The 27,283-nt window shown below is 42.7% G+C and overlaps 2 long non-coding RNA genes across 4 annotated transcripts; one reads left to right on the plus strand and one right to left on the minus strand.

The window, feature by feature from the left end:
• Positions 1-2,474: 2,474 nt before the first annotated feature.
• On the minus strand, positions 2,475-9,197 carry LOC121139371. Its single transcript, XR_005876328.1, has 2 exons — positions 8,400-9,197; positions 2,475-4,853 (listed from the first exon to the last, which is right to left on the minus strand). It is a non-coding gene; the product is annotated as an uncharacterized LOC121139371 (long non-coding RNA).
• On the plus strand, positions 3,028-27,283 carry LOC110342815. 3 transcript variants are annotated; one of them, XR_005876327.1, is made up of 5 exons: positions 3,028-3,824; positions 13,888-14,119; positions 18,217-18,431; positions 20,249-20,368; positions 25,488-27,283. It is a non-coding gene; the product is annotated as an uncharacterized LOC110342815 (long non-coding RNA). The 3 variants fall into 3 exon arrangements; XR_002384976.2 differs by lacking the exon at positions 13,888-14,119 and having other exon boundaries at positions 3,043-3,824; positions 25,488-25,585; positions 27,206-27,267; XR_005876326.1 differs by lacking the exon at positions 13,888-14,119 and having other exon boundaries at positions 3,046-3,824.

Below are 27,283 nucleotides of genomic sequence, written 5' to 3' on the forward strand. Positions count from 1 at the left end.
AGAAAATAGAAACAGCCAAGCAAATTCAGCCCTTACGGATTCTTTAAGCAGAGAACGGCACAGAACAAACACGGGGTGTCTTTCTGTGGTTCAAATGGGTTGGGCATGGCACAGTTTTGGAGCCTGCTCTCCGCTACCATGACCCCGGACTCTAAAGATGGAAAGCTTCCCTCTGGATGCACTCTGCCAGCAAAGCGGACTTACTTGTAAATACCAGGATTTTTTTTTTCAGAAGGAAGGATAGGAGCTGGAGAGGGGAGAGTCTTCTTCATAACCCACTTGTACCTGACACAAAGGAAGTGCCCTCTCCCGGCGCCCTCTGGCCCTATAGGTTCAGTCCAGGCTGGCCCCTCAGAAATTGTTTTAGGTTTGATGTGAACATGTAGCTGTAAAATGCTGTCAAAAGTTGGACTAAATGCCTAGTTTTTAGTAATCTGTACATTCTGTTGTAAAAAGAAACCCAGTCCCGGTTCCCAGACCCTGACTTTTTTAAGGGCATTGGCAAACCTGTGTATATTATTTGGCAGTTTGGTACTTGCAGCATCAGTTTTTTTTCTGTTGTAACTTATGTAGATATTTGGCTTAAATATAGTTCCTAAGAAGCTTCTAATAAATTATACGAATTAAAAAGATGCTTTTTCTGATTAAAACCCTTTCTTTTTGTTTGGTTTTGATTTGGCTTTAAATGGATTTGGGAAGGGGTTAGGGGCTCATTATTAAGCCTGATGGGGTCCAAATTATTGGTGTCTGAGCTCCAGGATTCTAAGCTCAGATAAAGAAGCCAATTCCAGAGTTTTCATCCCACAAAAAAGGGGGAATTTTGTTCAGCCTTGAACTTTAGTGGAATAAAATCTTGAGCGGTCTTGGAACTATTTGATAGTGAGGATGAAAAGTAAACTACTTTTCTAGAAAGGGGAGGTAAAGGAAGGAAAGGGGGAGCAAAATGGACATTTTTATTTTTTTAAGAGCCAACCTTCTGTTTTTAGGAGCCTCAAGAGCTGGTCTTACACATTCGACCCAATGTTTAAAGTGGTGGACCATTTGCAATAACTCTGAAGGACCTATCTTTTAGTGAAAGCATTGCCTTTGTATATATAAATGCCAAACCTATATTCCTAGTTCCCACCCAGTCTCCTCTCTTTAGAGTTTGTGTGGTGGCTGTTTCCAGCAGTGAAGTGGTTCTGGGTTTTATTTCAACACTCCAAAACAAGATCCCTCCCTGCTCAGGAATCATCAGCTGCGGCCACCCCCCCCCCCCATCCTAGAACTCCCTACCCTGGCTTCTGCTGAAGGCTCTGTCTTATCTCAGCATGAACTTGGTGGCCAACTTAGGGATGCAGTTTCACTCTTTATCCCATTACTTTCAGTATCTGGGGTGCCAAATCTTTGCTGCAATGAAACCTCCTACCCCCAACTTTCTATCATCCCTCAAAACAAAATCAACTGTAATCTTAAACCCCCATCTCTGATTATTTTCTCATCTTCATTTTATCAGACTTGTGTGTGTGTGTGTGTGTGTGTGTGCGTGCGCGCGCGCGCGCGCGCACGCGTGCTAGGGAAACTACTAAGGCTGTAAGGGTTAAAGAGTGACCATGGACAGAGACGGAAACTACAGCTCCTTAGATGGATTGTTGCTTTTTGTGAGTTACCCCTGCAAATGAGTTCAGACAAGGCAGCCTGTGGGCTTCAGATAGAGAGCCCTACCAGGCCTGGCTGTAAGCTGCTCATACAAGGGTTTCTTGTGGTGATTCATTGACTTTTGGCACGTGTTGTATTCATTTTTCACTCAGGTGTTCAACCATTTTTCCTTTCACGCCTCCCTTTTTCCCTTCTTTCCTCCCCTTCTCTCTGCCATACCCTCTAACAAGTTTTCCTGGTTCTACACTGCATCCCTTCCCCCAGGGTCTTGCTTTTTTTTTTTTAAGAAACAATATGAACTTAAATCCAGCAGTCTTTCACTGATGTCCAGGGGATTTCTACCCTACAGTGCCTTAGGATGGGGAGCTAGGAGTAGCTTTCTTCCTCAGAAAACTAATCCTGGCCACTGGGGCATGTCTTCTCACATGTCTTGAAGCTGCTCTGATATTCTGAAAGGATGGTGGTTTGTCTACTGAGAGTCTACATTGAGGGTGTTAACTCTCAGCAGACTCTGTATTTTGGAAAAACAAAACCAGGGCAGTTTAATCGTTTCTGTTGGGATAGTTGCCTGTGATTTGGGAACAAGGACTGCAGGCTCTGGCTGTCCTGGGGAGGTAGGTGTTGGCAGCTGCTCTTCAGCTCCTAAGTGGGGGGTGAGTTCAACTCAAGTTGTCTCACTGGACAGCACAGGCCCAGGCAGAGCCTAGCCAGCAGCTGTAGACACCATACTGCCCTGTACCCCGGCATTCTAGCAGAGTTAACAACTGTAGCATTTCCCTGTCTTATCTTCCATATGTAGTTGGAGTTTCTAACAAATATATTCTTCTTCAGCCGGCTTAGTTAGAAGTCTGTTTATTTGTCTCTGGAATAGGTGAATTCTGAGGCGCCTTGGGGAATGAGAACCAACAAACAGAGCTTTAGCCTTTCTTATCATCAGGCACCCCGACTCCTCCAGCTCCTGCCTAAGGAACTTGTGGCAGCTGCTGAAGCAATCTTGGGACCCAGATTGGGGCTCTCTCTTTAGTAAACTAGCTCAAGGTGAGAGCTTCCCACAGCTTGGGGACACTCTCCTCCTACACAACCTGCTACAGGTGAGCATCTGGAAGGGGCACTCGCTTATTTTACGCTTTCAATAACTCAGGCTCAAGTCGGTTCTGACCTCCCAGGAGAAGACAGAAGTATTTCGGAGATGCCCCTGGCACTGAGATGTTAGAAGAGGGAAACAACTTCCCCAATGAACCTACAGAACAAATGCCTTAGAAACTGTCCGCTGACAAGTACCCCACCCAACCCCAGGCCTCGAAGGTTCAGGCAGTGGGGGGGATTCTTCAGACAGCATCCTCCGCTTTGCTCCTCTTCCCCCACCCCACCCCAACCCCGCCATGTAAACACGAGGACTTTCTCGAGAGCCCTGGAGAGCAGCTCTAGTGGCATCGGGGCCTGAAACCCCAGGCTTGGCTTGTTTGATGTTTAGCATCCCAAAGCGGCTCCCCACCCCCGCCCCAGCCTGGGAACCCGGAGCTGTGGGGCCAAGGAGAAGGGAAAGCAGTTCTCTCAGCTGACTGGCGGTGGACTGGGCTGGGCTCAGAGAAGAGGCGAAAACAACAGGACAGAGATGCCCTGAGCAGGGAAGGAAGGGGTCCTGAGATACTGTGATCACCTATAAGGACACAGCTGGGGTCCTCAAGGCCAGGGGGAAAGATAGATCCCAGCTTGCGGGCACACCCTGGGGGGGGGGGGGAATAGCCCGGTGGAAATAGCTTGGGGCCCGCATGAGCAAGGTAAGCTGAGTCTCGGTCCAGTTAAGCGAGCATCCGGACAGTGTCCAAACCTTCGGGCGGTCAGGGCCTCGAGGAGACAGCGCTTTGGAGGAGACAAGCTCAGGACTTGGCCTTTCGTAGGGAAAAACTTGCTTGGGAGTCTTCCAAGAGATTGTAAATGCTTCTGAGTCTGGACCTGGAAGCTCCAGTGACGATGCTTGGATGTGGCTTCATAGTCTTTGATTTTGAAAGCCCAGGAAGATTCACAGACTTACAGAGGCCATATAACCTCCGAGCTGCCTGGAGTCTGGGCGGCGGTGAGCGCTGCGGAGCTGTCGCAAGGAAAGCATGGGTCTCTTCTCAGGCGATCCCAGACAAGAGGAAATGAGAGAGAGGTTTTCTGAGTTCCAACTCATTAGGGACCAGGTAAGGTCAATGCTTTCTCTATTATGTCTTTATCTTAAAAGCAGGTCAATTTAAGATAAGGGAAGGGGGAAAAATCCACAATCTGTGTGAACCGTGCTGATATAGGCTGACCTCTTTCCCGAGCCTAAGTAAGCGAGACAGACCTTCATTTCTATAAACAAGGGAGTTGGGGGACGCTGCCTTGAATCTGGGCATAGCTTCCCCGCCTCCTCCCTATCCCTCCCCAGTTATTAGTGTGAAGCAGGGTGAGCAGACGATTTTATTAGTGGGGAACGGGAAGCCCATTGGGAAATGTGAATCTGTGATAACATGCTTCTTCCGCGGTTTGGCTAGCTTGTTTCTAAAAAGAAGTGGGCTAAGGGTATTGGGAAAGATGAAGACGTTTTCTGGCTCAGCCTGTTCTAAGATGCCTGAAACCACCTTCCTCCATTCCTCCCTACTTTGCTGTCTAGCGTGGACTGCACTGTATGGTTGTGTCTCTGGGACTTGAGCTCACCTTCGGCGGCACCCAGTTTGGAAACCTACCTTAACAAAAAGTTTTCTGGTGTCTCTTCAAGTGAGTGGCTTTTGGAAGGTGTGGCTTCGTTTCAGCCACCCTCTCAATGTCTCAAGAAATTGGCTCGGGTGGAAGTAAAGCATGTATGTTATTGAAGGGGTGGGTCAAGGATTGCATGAACCCTTACCCCCACCCCACAGATTTGCCTTTCCGAACTTTCTTTAACGGTGCCTTAAAGGAAGGGAGGAAGAGCGGGGCTCAGTCAGACAGCACAGCTTTTGCCTCATCTGCTACCATAGTTTAAGTGTCTGTATTTCTTTTCAATAGTGACCTGATGCCAACTTAGTGGATATCTAGGTGCACCCCTGATCGTCTGTCCCTCTTATTTGATAAGTTCTCATTCTATTTCTGCTTCCTTCATTGCTGAGACTTCTTGAAGCATTTTGGATAGTATTTCAGTATATTTGCTTATTTAATTTCTTTCACTCGCTGGTAGAACATTTCAATATAAGTTCATCACTGCTGAATCAAGCCTGAAATACAAATAAAAAACAAACACAAATGCTGTCAGTGCTAGGACTTAGTGAGTTCTTTTCTCCAATAGAAGGAACCATATCTGTTTCTACCTACTCAGTAAATACAGATATGTGCATAGATGTTTAAAGATTTTTCTAAAAGAAAATTAAACTATGGAGCTGGATGTTACAGAACATGTTAGTTATATCGGAGAAAGCTGAATTCAATTAAGAAATCAAATGAAATTGAGTTTCCTTTAAAGATAAACACAAAAGTCCTTAGTTTTTCCCATTTTAAGTTGTAATGTTTATTTCTTGTTACATGAAACTCTAGAAGGTTACTTTTGCTTGGAGAGGAATTACCATTTGTTGTCAAAGTATCTGAGATATATCCGTATACAAGACATCTTGTAACAATCTACAGTAGTGTCTTACTGGACTGGAGGTGTCTACTCATAGATGAGTTGGGAAGAAAACTACCATCCAGATAACAAAACCAAAACAAGATGCAAAGAAAACACTCCTGCTTTTTATTTATATCAAATGGCCTCTCTATGTCGGTCTTTCCATAGTAGTGGAAATAAGAGAGCCTGCCTGCATGCTGCTGGCAAACTGCCCTACCCTTGCCTCCCTCACTCTAAGAAATCTTGTCTTTGATAGCTAGCTCCCTGTTCTCAGTAGCAGAGCTTGTTGGTGGCATGTTAAACGTTGCATCTCTAGGACTTCGAGTGATTGCTGTTGAAATTTATCTCCAAAATGTAAGAGATTATCCCACACACGAGAAGCAATCCTTGGGTGCCCTTCCCCTGCAACTTACTGTGTTCTGAAATGATTCTGTAGGAAATCACCCAGAAACACCACCTTCCTTCAGTTTCCACCTCCCAAAGATGTTGCTTGAGGTTTCCAAAGTGCTAAAGAGACAGGTTTATTTGGTCTGTGTGCTACCTATTTGCCCTGTCTGTCTAGTATAGACACTGCGTACCCTGTGCCCTGTGCCTGTCAGAGGTGTAACCCTGAGAATTGCCTTAATGATCCAGGGAATGTTACTCTGAGCTAGTTGCTTATTAGGCCCTAATTCAGGACACCCGGACAATATTTACTGAACAGACTATCCTGCCTAACCCAGAAAGTTAGAGTCCCATAGATGTTTCCACAAGAACCACATTTCTAAACAGGCTTGCAGGGGTAGGCCACTTCAGGGGATTGTTTCTCCAGACCTGGCCACTCCTTGGTGCCTCAAGGTCTGCAGGCTTGTGTGGGGAATACAGGAGGTGGGTGGGAGACTAGCAGCTTATTTTGTCCCATGGACTTTGTGCCTGCTGAACAATTGCAACCCAAAAATCAAAAGCATGCACACATCCTATGTCTGGGCAGCCAGTCAGAAGTTGTGGCTAGTTAGCACTACCATCAACCTGCAACATTACTTGACCATTACTGCTCCCTGGCTGCAATGTGGAGGCTAGGATGGGTGCAGTCAATTTTGAAAGTTCTGTATTATATCATACCCATATTTAACAGAACAGGTAAAACTTGGATCTTCCTGGATAACCGTAGAATCTATCTGAAACTAAATGGAAAACTCTACTGGAAATACTTAACAAGAAGCAGCTATAACGCAGCATAGATGGGGAGAAAGAGAAAACACTGAAATTTGTGGTGGTATCCAAACGCCTTAGCATTAACCTTTCAGTAGGAATCCTTTCTAACAATGCCAATGTCACAGCAACACAAAATCAATTGTTTAAGGAAACATCTTGCCATGACTTAGGACTCAGATTCTATCAGTTATGGACTCTGAAAGTTGGAAACTTTTTAGTATGTGTTTGTCTTTGCTTCCTAGTGAAGCAGAAAAAGAGGAGAGGGGACTGGAAAGGACACCTGTGCCACGTGAGAGTGTGGGCTTCTTTCCCTAGCTGTGACTTCTGAGAGGTTATTGGGTAAGGCGTATGTGGTTTAAGGGTTAATGATGCTGAGGCTGGTCTGGAGATGACTGGGAGACCCTGTGCGTATGGTGTATGAGCTTTGGACCATAACACAATGGTAACGTAATTATCTGGCTGAAGCATGTTCAAATGGCAAGAAGTTGCAAAACAGATAGGTCTTCCTGAGCAAAGAGGGCGCTGGTTACAGAGGCCTGCAGCCATCATCCTTTCTTCAATACATTTTAAACAAGAGGATCTAGCGAGTGATTCTGATTCAATACACATAATCAGTTTGCAAGTCTTATTTCCATTTGAAAACAGGGCCATTTACAATCATAAGAGCTGGACACGCTGAAAGATTCGGAGTGCATTAAGAGCAGATGATGGGCGACAGAATCTGTAGGCACGCACTAAATATTTTCTTCTAGCCCCAGACCTGTGCATCTTGTGTGTCTTTAGTCCCAGTGTAGTATGAATGGAATATTCCTGTTGGATATATAACTTACTTGCTTAAAAACTGGCACTCTGTAATCAGGAAGAGGAAAACAGCTCAAGAGAAGCCATGCTAATTGTGTTGCTCCAAACTGCTTGGTAGTCACATTTTTAAAAGGTGTTGCCTAGAAGTCAGGCACTTGAGCCCTTCGGCCCTGCACTTTGTGAAGGGTGCTAACTTACCCGAGGCTTGGGGGCAGAGGTGCAGAGCCTGGAAGAAAGCACAGGGACTACTCTTGCAATTCCACAGCTCAAGACATGGGGGCCCTCTGTGGCCTGGTGGCTCCAAATTGGTTGTCAGGGGTCTCAATGAAAAGTAAGAAGCCTTTTCATTGAGCCTCTTGAAATCTCAGGGCTGTTTTATGGTCTCTCGTTCAAAACCAAGACAAGCAGCTGCCTGCAGCCTCCCACTTCCGGCCGGCACCCCCCATACCCATTCCTCTCTCTCTCTCTCTCTCTCTCTCTCTCTCTCTCTCTCTCTCTCTCTCTCTCTCTCTCTCTCTCTCTCTCTCTCTGCAATTCCTGCCCAAGGCTTCATCTCTCCCATCGGAGGCCACTTCTGCAGCACCTAACCCCACTTCCCTGACTTCAACTCACATAGCCCACCACCCTGTCCAATCCCAGCAGGTGACTCTCCATCTGGTTGTGAGTTTCCAGGAGGAACAATTTTTGTTGCTCACTGCCTGCTGACTTCACCTTAAACCCTCTTGGAAACCACACACACACACCCCGTCATGCTCAAGAGTAGAAACTCCGATGAATTCTGAACCCCAGAATATTAGTTCATTGGTTCAGGATACTGATGCAAGAGTTTAACCTGAAAGGATAAAACAACAACACTTTAAGAAAACCCAAACCAGGGCCACTGGAGAGATGGCTCAGCAGTTAAGAGCACTAGCTGCTCTTCCAGAGGACCCAGGTTCAATTCCCAGCACCCACATGGCAGCTCACAACTGTCTACCACTCCAGTTTCAGGGGATATGACACCCTCACACAGACATAGATACAGCCAATACACCAGTGCACATAAAATGAAAATAAATAATCCACTAAAAACTGAAAAGAGCAAAAGAGAGGAAAATCTAAAGCAAGTCACAGCAGTTTGATGGGGACAGAGAAGAAAAAGATAGGTCAACGGTTTCTCACTTACCAATGCTAAACTTTCCGGTTGACCGAACCTCTAATAATGGAGTGTGTCTCTTGTGTCCTTCATTTTGATCTCAAATAGCAAATAACGTGTCAACTTTAGATTGGTGTCTCCTAAGCAAATGTAGCTTTAGAATTCTTTGTAAAGTGTTTCCTCTCAGGAGATCCAATAGACAAATCAGGGATGCGGGAGGGTTTCTGCTCCAGGTTTTTCTCAAATTTCTGCAAATCTGTCCTAAAATCAAAGCCAAAAACCATCCCAGTATTCTCTTAAAGAGGCACCAAAAGATAAAGACCATAGGGATCTAAAGCTAGCATTGTCACACCTTCTCCGAGGAAGGATGAGCTAGATAGAAGAAAGGCCTATCCAGCAGGAAGGGGTCAGACTCCCCAGTGCTGCAAACTAGAGGAAGTGAGGAGGAAGCTGGGATCGGGGAGAGTGGCTTTGGCTGAGAGGAGCCTGGTAACCTAGAGACACAGAGAGCCAGGGAGGGAAGTTTCAGCTCCCAGACACCTTCACAAGGTTACAGCAAACTGTGACTCCAGAAGTGGAGACTGATTTGTGCTTATCCCTTCATACCCTCTGGGGCCAAAGGTACTAGGATCAGGATTTCTAGGCCAAGGCTTTAGATATAGACCCCAAGAGAGGAGACCTTGGCCTGCCTTCCCCAGGAGGCCTTGGTTGCCTTCTGTGGAGTCCCAAGGACCACCTGTAGGGAGGGGCATCTTAATTCTTGTATCCATAGCCTGATGCGACTTTGTCATCAGTTTGTGTGTTCCCCCATCCTCCCCTTATTTTCCATCTCTCCATTTCAATGCCCATTTCACTTGCTTTCTTATCCAATTCCAGATTCAGAGCCGCAGTCTTATTTTGTAGGCAATTCAGTGTCATTTTCTTAATGCCAGTAGTAAAACGAAAAGCAGATAAAGTGGATGGACTAAACTGTAAAGAATAAAAGCCAGCGAGGTCTACACGGGAGGAGGCAATTTGAGGAGTAAGAAGACCAAAAGAATGACCAAGGTCTGCCCGTCAGGGAACATGCAAGAAACATAGCAGAGGAAGCAACGAGAACCCTCTGTCTAAAGGAAGTCAATTAATACCAGTAGCGGGGGAGGGAAGAAAACAGTCCCTACATCTTGCTGTGTCATCATAGGCCCCCAAATGGAGGGGTAGCATACCTATCTGGAATAATCCTGGGGGAAAGAGGCAACCTTAGAAGATACTGCCAGGACTCAGGAATGGGAACCACTTTGCCAGGTCAAATTAGAATCCGGAACCCCTGGTTTCGGATCCAAACCCACCTTTTCTAGTCCATTTTGCTATTCCCACCTAACAACTCTGGGCTCTGGGCCCCGAGGAAGTACAAATTCTGGGGTGGTTGGAAGCAAACGATACAGTTATGGGGAGAGAAAATAGCAGGTTCTTTATTTAAAAAAAAAAAGCTAAAAAAATGAAAGAAAAGAACATGACTTCTGGAAACTTCTATGGAAGCAGACAAAACTTTTCCTTGGAGACGTTTGTTTCACTACCCCCCTCCCGCTCTGGGAGACAGGCTTTGGAACTGACTAGAACAGCTTTAGTCCTGGCAAGCTTGACCCGGAGGAGGCATCACAGGAAAGGGAGGCCCAGATGCCTAGGAACTGGGTGGGAAGCCTTGGCTGGATCTAGGACAGGGTCCCAACTCATAGCCCTCTCTTTGGAGTCCTTAGCTTCCCAGGATGGAAGACTTCGACCCTCTGGGGCTGTGTTTTGGCAAAAGCCGCACCTCTTTAAAATGAAACAAACAAAACAACTGACCAACTATCACCAACAGAAACAACAGGCTAGGGCAGCTGGCTCCGCTGGATGCGCACAGCCTCGTAGCCCAGAGACTGACCTGGCCTACTGGAGGGGCTCCATCCAGCAACAAGGAAGTCCCCACCCCGTTTCGGCTCCCTTAGGGGGCATCTCTGCAGCTCCGGGGCACCCGGACTCTTTCTATTTTAAGGGTCACACACGCTGTGAAGTATTTTAGCTGCATCACAATCTTTTAAATACCCCAGCATGACACTGCCTGCCTGAATAAGGGCCTCATTTGGGTGGTGACCGGCCGAAGTGCTCATTTGAGACGCTTGGGCAGCTGTGAAGCATCGGCTCGCTCTGCACTGGCGGGGCCAGCAGGGTGAGGTCTACCAGAGGGACCGCGAAGCTGCCGGCCCGGCTGGCAAGGAGGGAGGCGGTCTAGGTTGCTGGCCGTCGGCGCCCTTCCGCTCAGCTCCAGACGCCAGAGGTCGTGTGCATCGAGAGCACCGGCCGAGGCGGCTCTGCCGTCGGGCTTTTTCGTGCAAGAACCGGGCTCCGCGCGAACTTCTCCTGGCCGAGCTGAGGCCTGAGTCCTTCCTCATCTCGCGGCTCGCCCTTGCCTCCCCGGTTCTTATTCTCTGATCATTTTAGAGGCAAAGATTTCCATCTTTGGGACGAATTTGTTTCCTCTTTCCTAAATTCAGAAACGGTGTCTTCTAAAGCCTTTGTGTGTGTGTGTGTGTGTTTATTTTTTTCCTAGCGTTCAAATGAATGCGAAGCCACGGATCGAATCCTGTCACTCATTTGGAGTTAGCGTCTCCCGATATTTCACACGGAAAACAAAACTTGGTCTCTCTTATTTGTAGTTGTCCTTAACCTTTGCAGCAACTGCTGTAGATGCGGCTCTGTCCATTCTCTAATAGATTTTACCAGGGACGGGTGACAGAGAACTGATTTCTTTTCTATTAGGGTTTAGCACATCTTTGTTGAAGGCCTGTAGAACGACCAGGGATTAGATTTGCATCTCTTAGACGCCCTGTGTGGTCTTTGTGCGAAGCTTGTAACTGTTAAAAATGACTTGTTAGGAAGCGTGTGGGCTCTCAGCGCTTTCCTTTTGACAGAAGGATTGAGAAATTCAGATTGGCCCTGTAGGATTTAGCCTGCGGATTCCACCTGAACCCTAAGCAATTAGACCCTAATCTCACGGCAATCATATTTGAGTTAGGATTTGTTGCACTTTGTTTACTTCAATTAAAAGCAGTGGAATAATTTTTTAAAGTGAAATCTTCAGAAATAAAACCTCAGGATTTCTTAGGAACGGCTTTGGTGGCGATGGGGATTTTCTTGTGAGCTCTTTTTCCTGGCCCTCTTGCCCGTCCCCTCCCCCATTTAAATTATTCTTCTGTCGCTCGATGTCTCTGCGATCATCTTCCTGGGGGTTGAATTCGGTCGCCACGACTGCATCGAGAGGCTCCCAGCAGAGAGAGGCGCCCTAGCCCGGAGAGCAAGGGAGAAGCGGGCTGGGGGGGGTCCCCACCAGGGCGCTTACACCTGGCTCCACGTGGAGCTTCCCCGCCGGTGCGCGCCCAAAGGCTGCTGCCTGAGTAATCTCCTGCCAGTGGACACCCACCCGGCATCTCGTCGTTCTTCTCGCGGTGGATCAGGGCAAGGTCGGCGCAGCACCGACAGGGTTCTTACTGTCTGGGAGCCTGGTGGGATACTGCCTTCTGGCTAGCCCCGCTTGCTTCCCCACCCCACCCCATCCGCCCGCCCCAGGGGGAGCATCTTCTCTTGTTGGGATTTGGATTTAGCTTCCGGCCTAAGGCCCTACTGCGCAGAGTTGGCCAGCACAGGGAGACCGTGCAGTGGTTTTCTCTTGACCTGGTCCTCTTCTGCGCTGGCTTCTGTCCTCGATCTTCCCAAAGCCAACGACCCTCCAGCATTGAGCGCTATGGGGGGAGGGCTCTCAGTTCTGATAGAAAGGTGTTAGAGGTCCAAAGCCAAGCCTGTCTGGGTGATAACTCCAACCAGCCTGGGGGGAGAGGGGGAGTTGGTCACTCAACCCTTCCGAATCTCGTCCATTTAGTCCTTAGGCAGCTCCAAGGAGTAGGCGGTAGTTACTGTCAAGTCAGCAGAAACCGGGATCTGTGGCGAGTTTATTACCTTCATTGTTTAATCAAGTAGCTCAGAACGTTTCTTCATTTGGGAGATAGAAAGGACTCGGAGTTACTGCTTCTTTTATTTTGATTCACGACTTACCGCTTTTAGTTCGTTTGATTCCGTTTCCCAAATTACCTTTCCAGTTAACACAGAACGTAAACACGAGGACTTCTCACAAGTAGGACGTCAATGCCATTTATTTTTGGTCCGGCAGGTGAAAAGCCATGCTCTAAACTTTTAAACAGTTCTTTTATGATCACTTGCCCCAGAGTGAATATTTTAAGTTTTTCTTTGTTTTTGAGTCCAGCAGAACGAAGAGAAAAAGACGCAAGTTGTCTCTGATTGTGACTGAAATTCTTTAAGTGGGGGAGAAAGCATTTTGCTGATACTAAGTATTAAATATTAAGCCCCGAGTAGTAGTAGCTGGTTTAAGAAAGAAATGTTTTCTCAAATATGTATAACATAGGCCATGTCTTTAGGATAATTGTTATTCCTGGTTACTATGAACGTCATTAATAATTATGCATCCATAAAAAGCAACCCAGAAATTTTCTTTTCTGAGCTTGGATGTGGGAGTCAGAACACAGTTGGGGGGATGAAAGATGAGGATGCGGCTGTAGTAACAATCTCTTTGAGATCTTCCAAGGGAAGTCTTGATGGACTGCTGAGTGAGGAACCCAGCTTCAAACCCATTCTGTGTTGAGTTTAGTGCACCCTGAATAGGATCTGTATCAAAACCCTAGTGTGACCATGACAATTGGGTAATCACACACAAGGCGTCTTTGCTAATGGAGAGATTCTGTAAATATGTTTCTAGTGAATGCAGAGATAACAGTCATAGTGAAAGGGTCAGGTGCCCCAAATCATAGATTACGCTGCCAAGGGTTGCCAGCCATCTGAGGTTTGGAAGGACATTAACTGCCTCTGCGTTCTCAGAATGCTCTCCTCAGTTTGTGATTTCGCTTACTTGACCCTACTTCTGTTATTAAAAAGCTGGCAGGCACAATCAAGGGCAAGCAGGTTGGCTACCTACCCTTCTGGCAGCTCTCCAATAGTCCCATTTAGCTGCCAGGAGACAGAAAGAGGAGTGAATCACTCATGTCACCCTGAAGGAGCATCTAGAACATACCAGGCAGCTTCAGTGGGTTTTGCAGGCCCACCATTGCCCCTGTTTCCACATCTTCCACCTCAAATTTTGAACAGGGGGAAAAAAAGAGTAGAAGTGACCTAGATAAAGACATTCCCAAACAGTTCCTTGGGAAAGTAAGTTGTGTCTTACTAGACAGCCTCGGTCTTGAAAAGTATCACAAAACCAGGATTCTCATTATTGATAGTGGCAAAACCTAGGAATTCCCCTTGTAAAGGAAAATTAAGTTCTGCCTATGGAATTTGGAGGGGTTCTATTTCATGTCAGTTGGACAAATTTCTAACTTATAGTATTTGCTTTAATAAGGTTCCCCCTCCCTCATTAAATCCCCAAGAGATTAGGCATTGGACTTTCAGAGAAATGTGAAATTGGGATAATATCAAAAGTTTTTTCCTACCTCAGGTTGAAACAAGCTGCTATTTGGTATACCTGGGGCACTGTGAAATCAAAATACATTTCTCTCAAATATCAGTGCTCTGTATGTGAGGCTACAACATGTAGGAGTGCATCATGAAGGCGTTCTACAGGCAAAATAAAGCTGAGAAGATCCTCTGGGTTGGGAGGAGAGACCCCTTTCTCATAGTCTCATTTCGGAAGTGGCTTGGGAACCTAAAATGAGCTATCATCACCAAAGGTAAAGCCATAACTTGCTAGTAGGTGTCAAGAAAATTCCATGGGCGTCACTGAATTTTTTCCCCAGGGAACTTGCCTGCATGAGAGGGCTTGGAATGCTTTTGAACAAAAAAGAAAGGTACAATTTACTGAAAGTGTTAAGTGTTCAGGAGAATTAGCAGATGTATTTAAATAATATTTTCTAACATTCCAAGGGGGTTTCTAGACGTAAAATATAAAATCTCCAAATTTAATTTTCCAAAAATTATATTATCATATTAGTATATTCTTAAGGATCAGAGATAGACATTAGTCATCTACATTACCAAAGGGTGAAAATATTTTAAAACCAGATGACAGATTTGTGCTTTATAACTTAAACAATACTGAATGATGGACATTCTTCCATGTTCATTAAGCAGGAAGAAGAGTGAGTGTCTGTAAAAGTGAAGAAAAGAGACTTTTATTGAACAAATATGCCTAAACCTCATTCTATTAGCTGATAATACAAATCATTACTGGCTCTTGCTCCAAGAGTCATTTTTGAACCTTGGTAAAGCTAAAGCCGAAGTCCCTTTGTGAGGAACTTTCAAATGGCCCCACCCAAGTTGAAGACATTGTTTCTTGCTTACTAAGTTATAAAGTTGAATTTTTTGCTCAAGAACATTTTACAGCTTGACTAGTACTTTCTGCCAGACAAGTTTTCCCTTCAAGATGACATAGAACAAAAGGAAACTCTCAGTCTATATGACTTAGGTGGTCACATTCTATATCCTTAAGTAGTGATAAAACAACCAGTTGTTTTTCTCTGTGTTTTTGCTCTTTATACCTTGTGTAGTGCCTTATACATAGATAGTATTTTCTGAACTAACACTTTCTAACTCAATTTATGGACTATCTTCATTATTTCCATTATAATTTTTACTCACTTCTCTTTCTTCTCCTCCCCCTTCTTCCTCCTTTTCTCTTCTTCCCTTTTCTCTTCCTCTCCTTTTTCTTTGAGACAGGGTCTGGCTATGTAGGCCTGGAGCTCACTATGTAGGGCAAGTGCACCTCAAATTCACAGAGATCCTCCTGCCTCTGCCTCTGCTGGGACTAAAGGTGTGAATTACTATGCCTGTCTATGGTATTTTGTTCTTTTCATGTTAATGAAACAAATACAATTCTAGGTAGTTTTGATAACAAACAAACAATCAAAACTAATAGTAAAAAAGCCCCATACTTTGCTAATTGGTGAGAGAGAATTCTGGTATTTTCCTATTCTAATTATGACTGTGTGGTGTGACACTATTTTGTTTGAAACAAACGCAATATCTCAGATGCAAGACAAAATGAATTTAAAGAAAAATGGCCTTCTTTTGAAATTATGACAAGACTTGAAGTCACAAACATGATTCCTCCTTCTGCAGACAGGTTTAGAAACTTATTGGCATGGCCTTATCAACCAGAAAAGAATTTAAAAACTAGGGCTGATTGCTAACCATAGTTCCACATAGGACTCTTTTTAGGAATGTGGCCCAGTAACCACTGGACTGTATTCCCAACCTCCATCCCTAAGCAAGTGTATTTCACATTTCAGTATGGAGCATGGGGGCATGATGGGATCAGTGGAAAGAATGGGGTGATAGGGGGAATCTTGAGTGTAGAGTGGTCTTAAGCTTGAGATAAACTGTGCCTTCCCTTAGTCCAATGAGCTACTGGATGTCTCTTCATTTATTTGAGGACCTGGATCAAGATTTTTTACAGTTTTGAAGGATGAATATGAGGTTATCATTTCATGCCATCATTCATTGATGAATATGAGAGTATCCTTTCAAATGGAAAACATGTTTATGTACTAAGGACATTCTTAGCTTCCCCAGGCAATCACTCAGAGCAGACATCTGTATCTAGGCAGTGTCTACTCATCAAGATGGACAAGACTGACAGCACCACCAGAATCAGGAAACCTTACATCTGCTTTCCACTCCTTTAAACCAGAGAATCTACTGCTGAGGCACTCACTCAGTGAGGAGGTGGTGTTTACATCTAAATGTGCATGTACAAGCTTCACGGATTTCAAGTGGTCTTTCAAGTTGTATTCCTAGTAAGAAATGGAGATGGCAGTGCATTTCTGTTATCTCAGCACTTGGGAGGCTGAGGAAGGAGGGTTAGGAGTTCAAGGTCAACCTCAGCTATATAATGAGTTCAAGACCCTGTCTAAAACCAACCAAACAAATAAAATAAAAAAAATAAAGGACATCTCTTTACCAATATCTAGAACAGTGACTCATTTTTTTTTGGCTCAGGAATTCACTGTTCATTCACACGAAGGAAGGAGCTGGTATTTCAAACCTGATATCAAAGTCAATTTTCTACCTTGAGAGAATGACTTAAAAGTTCTACTTGGGGGAAGTGGTTGATAGACTCTCAAACCAAGTTGTTTCAAATATCCTGTTGTCAACATACAGTAAGTTTAGAGATTTTAATGGAAAAACTAGGGATATCATCCCAAGACAAAGATGCTGAGATAAGAAAATACAGTAGTCTGCTTAGTGATAGACTGAATGCTTACTCTAGGCAAAGTACTAACCGTGGAGAGGAAGGCAGATCTTTAATCTCAAAGACACCATGGGAGATTGTTTTAGACAGATAATTTTAGATGTTTTTGGACAGATTTTTAATATGAATTTTTAAGACGGATAATTACAGTTCAGTCCAATAAAAAGGAGTCATGTGAAGTCTGTAAAATGCAGTAGAATCTCAGGGGAAAGTTATTTTTATGACTGGCAGGAGGCAAAAGTGATGCTTGAGTTGACTCCTGAAGAAGGAAAAAGGTATTCTAGGTAGAGGAAATGGTATGTACAAGGCCCAGAGATGATGGGAAGCCTGCCATTGTCAGAGAATCATGTCTGCTTTGTATTGCTGAAGCATAAAATGCAAAGAGAATGTTGGAAGTAAAACTGAGGAATGGTCCAAGTTAAAAGTCAAAAACCTTAAGATGCCAGAGTAAGAAGTTAATACTTCATCCTGTGTGCCAGACCAAAAAGCCTTTGTAAAGTCTGAACACAGAGGAGCAATCTAGGAAGGCCTTGCAGTCTGACGAATAGGGAATGTGGATTGAAAATAGGAGCCAGTGAGTAGCAGCAGTTTCCACAGCTGCTGGTGTGCTCTAAAGATGCTAAAGCACACTTCATTAAATAGTTCTGTGTCCTAGAAGCAGAGTACAAGATATTTTCTAGAGAAATACCTTTTTTTTTGAAGAAAGTGACTGCTCACACTGTGCAATGCTTGTTAAGTTGGTGTGACCTGCACACACCTTTTAAATGCATGCATTGTTTTACTTATGTGATTGACAAGCAACTGGGCTATTGTAATGGAAGACTGTGTAGTTGCAGAAAGAATGCTACCAGAAGCCAACTGACTTGCCTGCCCATCTCATGCTTTAGTCTTTGAAAGACATTGGGGGAAGTTGCTGTATCTCCCTGAGTCACACTGTCCCCTCTGTAAGGTGAAGAGCACAGTGTAAAGGACTCTGAGTCTCACAACTTTGCACTCACTAATCACTCTTAGTGTTCATTTCTTACTTCATCTTAGTACTTTTTATTTACTTATTTTTTCTTTTTCCTTTTACAATTTTAAGAGGAATAGAAGCATTTCAGAAATAACACCTCAGGGTATCATTTAGATACAATTTCATTGTTGTTGCTCCACGCTTAACTCAACCTGTGTCATTTAGATACAATTTGATTTTTGTTGCTCCACCCTTAACTAAGCCTTCTTCAAGGCAGGGAGAGGATGCTGGTTGTTTTGAAGAAGCAAGCTTTACTGCTCACATGAATCACATTTCATCCTCAGATGAACAAAAAGAGGAGTACTATTTAATCACTTTCTAGGTCTACTCAGCTAAATGGACAATTTAAGCTCTAATATTTTGGTTATGGATTTTCCTGTCTAAAATGATTCTGTTTGACTCAGGTCAAATGATTGCATGGTTTCAGGAAGGTTAGTATTGTATAAAATTGTAGTCCTTAAAATGACCTAAAGTGTGCTGCTTCTAAAAATAGCTCCTTATTTTAACTTGTGTATTTCTTTGGAAACTTCCTGTAACTTAATGCTTTTCCCCCCTCCCACTTAAAGGCTGTTTGCTTTAGTCATGTATCTCCTAGTGATGGTGGAGGTTCCTGGGGTTTGTACCTACAAAACACTGCAGCGGAACCATTACTGTGCTGTAGAGGCATGCAGGAGTCCCAAGGCAAATCAAAACGTTTTTTAATGTATGACATGTGTGAAGTTGATGAAAATTTATGACTTCTCTCCATCATGGCTGTTTCAGCTTAAGTCATCAGAGAAAGGTGAGTGCAAAGAATTTTATTTCATATTTTAAAATCCTGGAATCCTTCCCAATGCAAGGAATCCATGCAAGCTCCCTGTTTTGGCTCTGTTCTGTTTAATAGTCTGATTAAAAAGTGAAAGGAAATTAGAGTTCCCAACTGTCTTTCAGAACTTCCTGCTTACACCATTGCCCAGATACACAACTTTTAAAGAGAAATTGAAATGTGGTTTGAGAATACAGTCACCAAATGTAAATATACAAAATATGTGTGAAGGACCATAGGAATATAGTTAACATTTATTATTTTTATGGTGCAGGAAATATCTTCAAATGTATCTTTCAAAATGGAAAATAAAATATTCAAGAAAATCCTGGGGGGGGGACAAAAGGCTGCAGATACAGTGATCAGCTGTTATTAAGTAAAAATCCATTGAAAGCCAAATAAAAGGTATTGTGTAGTGTGTCCCGGCTAAAACTGAGAACACAAGAGCATCACAGTTAATTAGAGCCAATCAACGGCATGCTTTGGGACACCTTTCACATCGGTGCACCATCTGATCCTCATGGCCCTCATTTCCCACAGCCTTGTCCCAAGAAGGACGGGAAGGAAATGTCTGACTCATTACACTCTGTGGCACTTCTTAATTTCTCTTCCTCTTAATTCTTTTTAAGTAGATGTTTTAGAAATAAGATCTTGAAAAAAAATCAAATGTTGTTTTATGTGTGCTTTAGGATAATGTGACTCAAATTTTTGTTTTAATTTCTCATGCATTTGAGCTTGAGAAAAATACTGCTTTTAAAAATAAAGTTTAGAACATGAATTTGAATAATTATATACTTTTAAAAAATGACTATAGCAGTTGTGAAAAAGAAATGAGCCTTTCCTGAGCCACTTAATACAGGCATATTATGAATGATTAATACATTGCAAATAATTAACACATTACATCTATTCTCATGCTAAAATGGTACTGAACTAAGTATATAATATCGACATTACCTCTCATCCTAAGAGAACACACAGGACTTAATACTGCCTTATTTTCACAACTCATTCAGCACTTGCTTCTGCCCAGAAAACTTTAGCTTTAGGTTGATTTCTTACTCTCAGGAGAAGCATTACTAGGGAAAAATGCTGCTTTTATCCTATTTTCATGAAGCTCACAGTGTGTTTATCGTAAGCAGTATTTATAGTTTTGTCATGTAGCCTACACAAGGGCTGTCTGGTGGTTTGTTGTTGTTAATCACCCAACATGAAAGACAGAATATTCTCAGCCACTGAGGTGCTTCCGAACATTTTAACACACAACCTGTGAAAAATATTTGCATGCTTTGACAATAGTTTGTTGTCAAGTTTTGCCCCCTTTGAAAAGCTAAATTTATGAATGGTTAGCAAATACCCTTTTGGAGGTAAAACTAGCCATAAAACTGGTACTGTTGCTATAAGTGAGATGTCTAAGTTAGGAGTCCACAGTCCAGTCTCCAGTGTTTACCCAGCATGGCTTGTCATTGCAATTGAGCTGCTCCTCAGCCTCTGCAGTTATCTCCTGGTAAAGGAAACATGTTTGGAGGAGAGTTAGGCTGTCTGATGTGCACCATCTAGTTTTTTTAAATTTTTTTCTGGTCTGCATATTGTCTCCTCCTACTTCATGCAAGATGTGTTCTTTTCCCTGTTCCTTACCAACCTCACCTCAAAAAATAAGTAAATAAGGAAAAGAAAAAGGCCTTTGCTAATTATTCCATTTCTTGAAAACTCCATATGCCTGCAGAAAGAAAACAAGTTTGAGAACCATCCTCTGTCTAACATTAACCTGTTTCTTTCTCCTCTCTGCACAGATTTACTCTCCATCTCAGCGACAGGGTCCATTTGTGACCCTTAGCAACTCACCCTTCAGACCACCAGCCTCAGGACAAATACTTTAGTTTCGATAATCATTCACAGATAATAATAAAAAGGTATGTTGGGATAGGATTTTCCTTTCCTACTAAAGACGCAGTAGCACTTGTGTTTAACTCAAGACTGCTGCATTTGTTCCCCAGCGTGGCTGTAAATGTTAGCTGTTTCCTCAGAAAACAGTTGCTCTAAGCATCAGCCCCAAGTCTGCTGGTGCCCACACACTGATTGTAGGAATTGGGGTAATCATGGTCTAAAATGTGCGTTACAAAAACTCTGCTTATCTCTAAAAACCCCTATTTCTTAAAGCAAACAGTTTAAGTAGAAAAGTCATTTGATAAAAATAATTGGTTCAGTCGAAACAGGGCTCACATTCTTCTGCCAGATAATGACGCAGTGGCGACTCTAACCTCAGTGGTACTCATTACACACAGTTCTCATTCAGCTTAAAGTCCTGGGCGGCGGGGTGGGGGCTGCATTAGTTTAAAAATAATTTTAAAGAAGTAAACAAATGTGGGGGTGGGTGGAATAAAACCTCTATAAGATTGTCTTCATGTGATTCAGTTCCTCAAAAATTTTCTCAAAGGGCAGGAATGTCGTATGCTTTGCGTCAGGACAAGAACGCCTTTTAAATTGGAGAGCTTAAAGAAAAGATGTTTGATTAACGGATGGCAGCTTAACAGAGCCGATAAAAATGATCCAGGCTACAGTATTAGGAAGACCCTAAAGTTCCATAACTTTAGAACTCCTGTAATACTGGGCTTTGATAAGTGGCACCTTTGGAAAAATAGTAAAGCTGTTAGAGCGACTTCTGAAACTCACAAGTCTAGGGGCACATTATTTTATCAAGTTTCTTTGACGTTCTTAACTTGGGGAATTATGAAAAATCACATACTTTTAGATTGTCTTCAGTCAGTGGTCCCATGTTGATGGTATGTCATTAAAACAAAAGTTTATAAACCAGACTAACTAGCAACTATATTGTTATGATTGTTGTAGTTTGATTTGGTAAATAACCAGCCTATATGGAATGAATAGAACACAATATAAACTCTTAGCAGTATCAGAAAATATTCTTTAAATACTTCAGCAATTAATTTAAAAGCCCCTTGCATGTGATTCATTAATATTCATTCATGTATCTTGAGACCTATATGGACTTAAATTTTACAGATCAGAAATGTTTTAGCTGCATTTTGTATCAAGGTGAAGTTAGCCTGTAGCAAGTTAGTTGAGTTCATTTTAAAAAGCTTTGACATCTAATGCTGCTTTTAACAGCTTTGGTTTAGATGCAAAGCTATTGTTAATTTGCTAAAGTTGCAAACATTTTTATTGAAATACCTCAGCATTGAGAACAATACCACGGTGCTGATAAATATTCTCTTCCTTTACTACTTTATCTTACACACTTTTAAATCTCTTTAGAAGCATAATTATGTATTATTTTCAAGGGACAAGTAAATAAATGTACTTAAGATCCAAATTTACTCTAATGAAAGGGAATTCAAAACCCTCAACAGGACCCTGGGTTCCTCACTTGGCTTCAGTTGCTCTATATTGTATATAAAACGAGTTGGCAAAATTAACTAGCAAACACTAAGCAAAATGAGAAATCCATGGAGAGAATAGCCAAGAAGGAACAAGGACGAGCTTCAGGAAATGATATTTTCCCATCAGTGGATAGGCATGCATACATTAAAGGTATAAAAGGCAGCAGGGAGAGAAACAAAAGCTCTACGCTAAGGATCCTGTGAGTCTGAATTAACAAAATGGGGGAAAAATGAAATCATTCTGCTTAAACCTGCTCACTAATAAAAGGAGAATCGCTTTTGTTAAATATGCTTGGTGTGATTATCAAGCAAAATTTTTTTCTCCCAGACATCTATGAATAAAACATGCAGTTTGAGCATTAGGTAAACAAACAATAAATGGATGAGTTCAGTTGCAACATAACAACATTTTATTTAGAAAACATATATAATCATATTTGTATTGGCAATCCAAATTTAATGACGTCTTTCAGTAAAGGCAAAATACCTTACAAATAACATCTAATGCATTAGGGTTGCTTATTCTTTGCCCATTTTTTCTGTTCTCCCAAAGAAAGAGAATTTAATGCTCTCTGTTGAACCATACATATAAACTGGATGAAGTCTGGTAATTTTGGAAATTCTTCTTTTAAATCAATTTAATTGTAGTTTACAATGCTGCCAAAACAAAAAACATTTCTGAGACAGAAGAGAAAATGTTTCTCGTCTGTGTAGCGTGGGCTGACTGGAACAAGGCTGCAGCTGAGAAGCGGTCTGTTTCATTAGTGCCACATCTGTAAAATATGAATGAGAAGAAACCATTTACAACAAGGAGAGCAAACAACGGAATGAGTTTCCTCTGTTGGTGTTTTACAAGACTGTTACACAGAGAATGGAGGGAAGGACTCTCTTTAGACGATATCACTTAATTAAGTAAAGCGTCCTAATCAGAGTCCCCTCCAATTGTAATGACTGTAGGGAGTCAAGTACATTTCTGTCTATATTAGAGTATCTAACTGCAATGATTTATTGATATTTATTTTAGAAGTACAACACAAAAGCAATAAAACAGCAGACACAGGGAGAGAGGGAGTGTGCCGTTGCTTTCTGAGGTGTGGCAAGAACACTTTGAAAACATTCCTAATTTTCTCGCGAGAGGTTTTGCTGTTTAATACGAAGGCACACCTCTCGAGAAAAGGGTTACTTTCCCCGCATTTGATTTTCTCCCCCACATGTTCGCTGTGACGTTTCTTTGTCCATTGGGAGAATCATTGATTCACTTTCCTCACTGTAAGAATCACTGCAAATGAGTGGATGGGCACCTGCTGTTTTCTGCAGTGACATTACTGGATTGCATTCCACACTGATTTTAGTCTTAAAATGCGGCTTCTCTGTATGGGAGAGAGATGCAGGGAAGGAGAGTAAACACACTGTATAGGCAGGCAGATATTGGCCGTCCTCCAAGTTGCACACAGCACAAACCTGTTTATCTGCCACATTTCACAAATCTCAAAGGCATGTGAATAATCAGACAAGCAACTGGATAAATGATTCACACTGGGAAGCCTAACCAGTGTTCTGATGAGAGGACATGAGGATGCTAAGACACTGGTACCCATAGATGTGAATTGTAGAAATGGCGCCTAATAAAGTTGATTACTGGTTCAAAGAGGAAAGCAGTCTGTACTAAAACAAATGTGAAGAGCTACCTCAATCCCATGGACTTGGTTTGGTATATTTATGTGCAGTTTTCTGGAGAACAGAGTAAAATAAAAATATGTACACATCACCCACAGGCCATCTAAGTCATGAGTGCCAATGTGCCTTGGGGCTTTCTGTTGGTGGTTAAGATCATTTATTTCTAAGAACTCAAATCTAAATATTGGAGAACAGTGTTTTCAAACTCAAATTCACACCAACACACACACTTCAAATTGAATTGCCAAGTGGGCTTGCAACCTGTCCATTTCAAGGAAGCAACTTTTCTTTGAAAGTTGCGTTCCTTCTTTTTTTAAACTGCAGAACATGAATATTTGGGCATCGAATGAACTAGGGAAACTTGGCTTTTGCTGTGTTTCTTTGTTTTGCTTCAGTTTCTGCTCTTTCTTCTTGATTTGCTGATCTTTTAACCCCTCTTGCCTTATCCCAGTGATCACTGGGTGTGAGCATTCAGTTGTAAAGTGGAAGCCTTCCAAGGCTGCAACATTGAGCTCCAAAGCTCACTAAGAGAAACCTAAGGTTGTTTATGAATTGTAAGCTTGGTTCACACCTATGAGCTAGACCTGGCTATAACTACAGTGAGATAAATTGCTTACTTTCTTGATATGCCTATATCTTTTTGTTTTGCTTTGTTTTGTTTTTCAAGGCAGGGTTTCTCTGTGTAGCCCTGGCTATCCTAAAACTCACTCTGTTCTTACCAGGCCGGCCTGGAACTCACAGGTACACCTGTCTCTGCCTCCTGAGGTGTAGGATTAAAAGTGTGCACCACTTTTATTTTTTTATTTTGGTTTTTTTGGAGACAGAGTTTTTCCGTGTAATAGCCCTGGCTGTCCTGGAACTCATTTTGTATACCAGGTTGGCCTCAAATTCACAGAGATCTGCCTGCCTCTCCCTCCCAAGTGCTAGGACTAAAGGTGTGAGTCACCACTGCCCAGCCAAAACTAGCTAGAACTAACTTTTAAAAACATTTATTTATGGCCGGGCATTGGTGGCACACACCTTTAATCCTAGCACTCGGGAGGTAGAGGCAGGTGGATCTCTGTGAGTTCGAGGCCAGCCTGGTCTACAGAGCAAGTTCCAGGACAGTTTCCAAAACAATTCAGAGATATCCTGTCTCGGAAAAACCAAAAAAATATTTATTTATTTTATGTATATGAGTACTCCATCTGCATGTATGCTGCACACCAGAAGAGGACATCAGATCCCAGTATAGATGGTTGTGAACCACCATGTGGTTGCTGGGAATTGAACCTGGGTCTTCTGGAAGAACAATTGATGCTCTTAACAGCTGAGCCATCTCTCCAGTCCCTGTGCACCACTTTTTTTTTTGGTTTTTACGAGGCAGGGTTTCTCTGTATTGTTTTGGAGGCTAGCGGTCCAGCCCAGCCTCAAACTCACAGAGATCCGCCTGCCTCTGCCTCCCGAGTGCTGGGATTAAAGGCGTGTGCCACCAACTCCCGGCCCTGTGCACCACTTTTAATAAGTTACATTTTATTGAAGACACCAGCTTACTACAAAAAATTATAGGCTTCTCTACATTTATAAACACAAGATACTCTTCCACACTGAAGAGTCATAATCCAACAAGACAATTAAATAGACACTATGATGTCTTTCATATTGCAGAAAGTAAACTTGCTAAAACTCTCCAACCCTGAAATTTATGTTATAAGCAAAGATATCAACATCTTAGCAACAGGTAGGTGATCTATAACTTGATGTCCCAAACAATATTCTGCTACATTTGAGCTTTTTAATTTAGCCTTGCCCCAAAAGAATGTATGTTGAGTCTATTGCCCATTGTACTGGTCAAGTGTTTTTTCTTGCCTTGCCATTTTTCATGCCCCTCCCTCCCTCCCTCCCTCCCTCCCTCCCTCCCTCCCTCCCTCTTCTTTTCTCTCTCTCTCTCCTCCTTTCATTCTCTTTCTTCAAGACACAGGACAGAGATGAACTGAATGGCGCCAATGATCAGGATGTGAAGTCTACATCAGAACCAGTCTATCTGGAGTACTCTCTTCTTTAGCAAAGCAGGTATTTGTATAATGTGGGATTGTCTTTTCTTGGTCACTTCTCCCTAACCTTACAAAATATGATACATTTCTTCCATTATTTCAAGTGAATTGCTTTGGAGCCTTTGCAGGAAGCAACAGAGGAACTAAATAAAATATACTTTAAAAGATGTGTTCTGGTGTTCCAGGCGGTGGTGGCTCACACCCTTAATCCCAGCACTCAGGATCCTCCCTCGGTCTTCCTCTGTCTCTGAACAGGTTCTACTGAAGGGTGCACTCACCCTCTCCCCCTCCTTGACTTGAACCCTAAGTATGTTCTAGTCTCAGTCCCCATGGCTTCATCAGGAAGGAACGCTCTAGGTCTCCTCTCCACCTTGTCATTCAGCCTCTGTGTATAATTAACCTAGAGATTTACCTGACAATGACCCAGTGCCTGAATCGAAGAGTTAGCCTTATCTGTGAAACTGCCATTCCCTATTCAATACTTTTATCTTTATCAGTCTCATTTTCATCTTGAAATAAAAATTCAAAAATGCCTCAATCTGCACCAAAACCTAGCCCCTAAGTTTAAGGTTATGCCTGTGCTATCAAAGTTATACTTACAGTAGGACATGTAGTTTTTATTGAGTATTAACATCCTAGGCACTATGGTGGGAACTGTGGGTTGCTATCCCTTTGGGGGTCCAACGACCCTTTCACAGGGGTCATCTAAGACCAAGTGAAAATACGATATTTACATTATGATTAATAACTTGCAAAATTACAGTTAGAAGTAGCAACAAAAATAATTTTGTGGTTGGGGGCATCACTACAACATGAGGAACTGTATTAAAGGGCTACAGCATTGGTATGGTTGAGAACCACTGTTCTAGAAGCTTATAAAATCACAAGGAGACAGCAAACAGTAACGAAAAAACCAAATGTAGGCCATATTTAGGTAAGTGTTAAAAATAACCAAATTAAAATCCTACGAAAACTCAATTCTGGAAACATTCTACAGCTATACCTGTGCGTGAACAAAAGGCAAATTGCTCAATGCAGCATTGTATGTATGGTAAGAGTTAAGGGACCTTTTGGTTATCGACAAGGACAACCTGTCAATTAGGAGATGCCCTCCATGGAGTAACATTGAGTGACCCAGGATAAATTTCACATGAAAAAAGCAAATGATGGGCTGGGTGGTGGTGCACACCTTTAATCCCAGCATTCAGAGGCAGAGGCAGGCAAATCTTTGTGAGTTTGAGGCCAGCCTGGTCTACAGAACAAGTTTCAGGACAGCTAAGACTACACAGAGAAACACTGTCTTGAAACAGAAACAAAAACAAAAATCTCAAACAATGGAACATGTATAACATATGCTCTCCTCTGCAGAAAAAACTGTAAAATAATGTGTATTAATGTCTAGATTTTTTTCTCTTTAGTAAGAAAGAGTGAGCAAAAGACAGGATTCCATTTCACTCTAGGAGTGGCTTTCATGTTCATCTCATTTTTCTGCTTGCATCAAGGGGACTTGTCAAGTTAGTCTGAGCAAGTACACTTTATGTAGTTACCTTGGTGGCAAAACTGCTTAGTGATACATTTCTCAGAAATAATCTCTAACCTATGATTCCCTCTTCCCCCTATCCTACCCCCCACTCAATAGGTTAGAAGACAGATCAGGCACCAGTGTGACCTCTAGTGATCTAAAGGGATGACACCAACTGGCAAGCTAAGCAATAGT

This window comes from Mesocricetus auratus, unplaced genomic scaffold, assembly GCF_017639785.1.
Source record: "Mesocricetus auratus isolate SY011 unplaced genomic scaffold, BCM_Maur_2.0 Super-Scaffold_15014, whole genome shotgun sequence".
In the NCBI taxonomy this organism is placed as follows: domain Eukaryota; kingdom Metazoa; phylum Chordata; class Mammalia; order Rodentia; family Cricetidae; genus Mesocricetus; species Mesocricetus auratus.